This window comes from Myotis brandtii, unplaced genomic scaffold (genome assembly GCF_000412655.1).
Source record: "Myotis brandtii unplaced genomic scaffold, ASM41265v1 scaffold1071, whole genome shotgun sequence".
In the NCBI taxonomy this organism is placed as follows: Eukaryota; Metazoa; Chordata; class Mammalia; order Chiroptera; family Vespertilionidae; genus Myotis; species Myotis brandtii.
The window spans coordinates 1,939,478-1,943,986 of NW_005353634.1; the positions used below are offsets into that span (position 1 = coordinate 1,939,478).

At 37.5% G+C, this 4,509-nt stretch overlaps 1 long non-coding RNA gene across 1 annotated transcript in view; it reads left to right on the forward strand.

Moving 5' to 3' along the window:
• The first annotated feature begins 568 nt into the window (after positions 1 to 568).
• The window catches only part of LOC106726533, an 18,005-nt gene continuing 14,064 nt past the window's right edge, over positions 569 to 4,509 (forward strand). The window contains exon 1 of the long non-coding RNA XR_001362601.1: positions 569 to 638. This is a non-coding gene — a long non-coding RNA (uncharacterized LOC106726533). The remainder of the gene's footprint in view (positions 639 to 4,509) is intronic.

Here is a 4,509-nt window from a genome sequence, read left to right on the forward strand (position 1 = left end):
AGATAGTCAATTCAAGACTTTTTGATTTATTTGGTCATACATTTGTAAAAATATGATTATTGGTTTGGTTGAAAAAATATTGAAGTTTCCATATAAAAAATGTTTTTATTTTGTTAATACATTAGCACATGAATATAAGAAACCATTTTTTCATCTTTTATTTATTTACTAGAGGCCCGGTACATGACATTCATGCACTGGGTAGGGAAGGGGGGGCCCTCAGCCCAGCCTGTGCCCTTTAGCAGTCCACGAGCCCTTGGGGGATGTCCAACTGATGGCTTAGGCCCACCTAAGCCGCATTCGGACATTCTTAGCTCTACCGCGGAGGGGGGAGCAGCTACCACCACCGCCACTGCGCTCTTCAGCCGTCAGCCTGGCTTGTGACTGAGCAGCGCTCCCCCTGTGGGAGTGCACTGACTACCAGGGGGCAGCTCCTGCATTGAGTGTCGCCCCCTGTTGGTCAGTGCACATCATAGCAACCGGTCGTTCTGTTCGGTTGATTTGCATATTATGCTTTTATTATATAGGATTGTTTTATTAACACATAATTTTATTTATTTATTTAAAAATAATTTTTATTTTTCAATTACAGTTGACATACAATATTATGTTCGTTTCAGATGTATAACCCAGTGATTGTACATTATGTAAGTTACAGAGTGATCACCTTGATAAACCTAGTACCCATCTGACACCATACCTAGTTATTATAATATTGTTGGCTTTATTCCCTCCCATCTTTTGAAAGCCCAGTCTCCCAACTTCCACTGTCCTCTAGCAACCACCAGTTCCCTCTCTCTCTGTGTTTATGAGCCTGTTTCAATTTTGTTTGTTCATTTTGCTCTTTAGATTCCACATATCAGTGAAATCATATGGTATTTGTCTTTCTCTGACTTATTTTACTGAGCTTAATACCCTGTTGGTCAATCCATGTTATCACAAATGGTAAGACTGCATTCTTTTTTATGACTGATTAATATTCCATTGTATACATGTACCACAGCTTTTTTATCCACTTGTCTATTGCTGGGTACTTGGGTTGCTTCCATAGCTTGGCTAATGTAAATAATGCTGCAAAGAACATAGGGTTGCATATGTTCTTTTGAATTAGTGTTTTGATTTTCTTCAGATAAATCCCCAGAAGTGGAATCGCTGGGTCATAAGGCAGTTCTATTTTTAATTTTTTGAGAAAACTCCATACTGTTTTTTAATAGTGACTGCACCAGTCTGCATTCCCACTAACAGTGCACAATGGTTCCCTTTTCTCCACATCCTTGCCAACACTTGTCACTTGTGAATTTATTTATAATAGCCATTCTGACCGTTGTGAGGTGATACCTCATTGTGGTTTTAACTTGCATTTCTCTGGAAATGAGTGATGTTGACCATCTTCTCATATGACTATTGGCCATCTCTATGTCTTCTTTGGAGAGGTGTCTGTTCAGGTCCTTTGCTTATTTTTAAATTGGATTATTTGTTCTTTTGATGTTGAATAGTATGAGTGCTTTATAAATTTTGCATATTAGTGCATTATCAGATGTATCATTGGTGAGCATGTTCTCCCATTTGATAGTTTGATGGTTTCCTTTGCTGTGCAAAAGCTTTTTAGTTTGATGTAGTCCCATTTGTTTATATTTTCTTTTGTTTTCCTCACCTGAGTAGATATATCAGAAAAAATATTGCTATGAGAAATGTCTGAAGTTTTATTGCTTATGTTTTCTTCTAAAGTTTTTATGATTTTGAGTCTTACATTTAAGTCTTTAATCCATTTTCGTTTATTCTTTTATATGGTGTAAGGGGGTGGTCTAGTTTGTGGGTTTTTTTGCAAGTATCTGTCCAGTTTTCCCAGCATTATTTATTGAATAGACTGTCTTTACCCCATTGTATGTTCTTGCCTCCTTTGTCAAATATTAATTGACCATATAGACATGGGTTTATTTCTGGGCTCTCTATTCTGTTCCATTGATCTATGTGTCTGTTTTTATGCCAGGGCCATAGTAATGGAAACAGCATGGTAATGGTATTTTATCATTTTTTAAAAACAGCCTTGTGAAAATAAATTGTTTGAATAAGAAGGGCTATATTTTAATGTTTCTAAAAATACATTAGCTTTTCCATATTGCAAGGAACAGAACACAATTAGCTATCTTGCTTAGTTAGGTTTTCTAGGAAGGATAGGTACAGAGAGGCAAGGAATTGTTTATATAACTGCAGGTAGACCCCAAGTAGAACCAGGATATTATGAAGGCTATGACAACAGCTGTAATCTTCCTTTCTAGTGTTATGGTGACTCTGCAACTTGTGTCCGCCAGTTGTTACTACTGACCATCCTTATGCATTCTACTTACCTATTACTTCTGCTGCTGTCTTGTCTCTGTTGCCTCTGGGCTTCTCTTTACTGCATTCTTTCTGCATCTCTCCACTGTAATCCATCCTGATGTTTGTTGACTCTTTTTGAAGTAATGTCAAATTTTCTAAAAATAACCTGACAGACCCTGTATTTTATTACCTACTTCTTCTGCTAAGGCTATCTATGGCCTGCTATGGTTTGGACACCAATCCTTGGTCCAGTCAGGTATGGTCAGTATGGGAGGGATCATGTTCATTTTTTTAAAATATATATTTTTTGTATTGATTTCAGAGAAAGGAAGGGAGAGGGAGAGATAGAAACATCAATTATGAGAGAGAATCATTGACCAGCTGCCTCCTGCATGCCCCCTATTGGAGTTCAAGCCCACAACACAGGTATGTGCCCTTGACCAGAATTGAACCTGGGACCCTTCAGTCCACAGGCCTATGCTCTATCCACTGAGCCAAACCAGCTAGGGCAGGATCATGTTCAAATCATGTCCTTACCAGGTTGCATTTTATTGGTAAATTTATCAAATTTATCTAGTCCTGCTTGAGTTGGCTTTGCAGGACTAGGAACTTCATTTAATCAGGGTCTCAGAATAGATAGATACGGTAATACTGCAACTTCATGCTGAGAAACTCATGCTATCTATTTAAAATGAGAAATTTAGCTGTTGTGCAAAGCAGATACTTGTGACTGCTTGGCCAATTCATTTTTTCTCCCTGTGGGCAGAGCTGAACTATGGCCAGATTAGCCAGACAACTGGCCAGAGTAAAAAGCTGCGAAGTGATCTAACCAGTTTTGGATTTCTGCATGATTCCTCACACAGCTGGCCAAATGGAATTGGCTGCACGTCTGATTCAATAGATTGGTGCTTGGTAGAGATCTATTGAATGTAAAAGTTTTCTACTGCACCTTTTGTGGAAATAAGGTCAGTCCTTGCCAGTCTTTTGAGTTCTTTTCCAAGAAAACAACCATGTTGCATTTTGGTTAAAAGATGGAGGAGCTCCTAACTCTAAGACCTCCTGGTCTTTTAAAGTACAAAACAGTAACCATTTGACTCTCATCACCATCACTTATCTTGGGGAAAAGCCATTTTTCCTTCTTCTGCCCTAGGCATTCTGGCTTTACATAAATGTTATACCTTCATCCAAATTAAACTGGGCTGCCTGGAAGCCTGTTTGAGGATGGTGGATGGTGGTACATTCAAAATCAATCTCTCCCCAAATGCTTAAGACATTAATTTAATAGCACCATTAATTTAATGTTAGCAAGTTGATCTCAGATATTTATTCAAGACTTTGATTCCCTACAATGCCTTAAATCAACCATGCATTTCTAAGCTAGGAGCCTTTCTACTATTTTAAGAGGTATTTGCATATTCCTGATCTGATCCATTACCTGTTGAGTCAGTATTCACATGGTGCTACAGGAAATTGTTTAAATATGAGGCCCTGGATTGATTTCAAAGCCTAATTCTTGGATAGCCAAACTATTTAATAGTTCCTCACAATTTTGCTTGTCTGTCTTTCTTACTAAATCTTGAGCAACTTGAAGCCTGGATGGACTTTTAGTGCCAGGACTTAGCATTCTGCCTGACACATGGCTGGCACTTAGCTGGGCTTTCTTGAATATGAAAGTTCTCTGTTGTTAGAATATCCTAGTGATTTTCTTAATAACTACCAAAAGATAGAGACTGAAGATAGATTTAAGGAATTAATTAATTCAGCAGAGGAGTTAGTTTAAATCCTTCAATGTGTAGAATTACACCATCACTGTGAGGAAAAATCTTCCTTTTTCTGTAAAGGATACAATTTTAATATTGATTCAGTTTCATATTTGAGAGTAAATTGACAGAGTATCAGCCTACATTATAAAAACATGTTATAGTATATTGCTTAAGTATTTGGATTTGAACACTCTATCAAGAAGTATGAAATAATAATCAGGCCAGCAAATGCCATGGTATGTCTGCTTACTGTGATTAAAGAAACAAAAAGGGTAAGACTCCTTTGACATATCTGTTCTTTGTGTGGACATATTTGCTCTTCGTGAGAGCTGTGTTTTGAAATCTTTCAATGACTTCATATAATATATATACTGTATATATGTGTGTGTGTGTGTGTGTGTGTGTGTGTGTGTGTGTGTGTGTATTT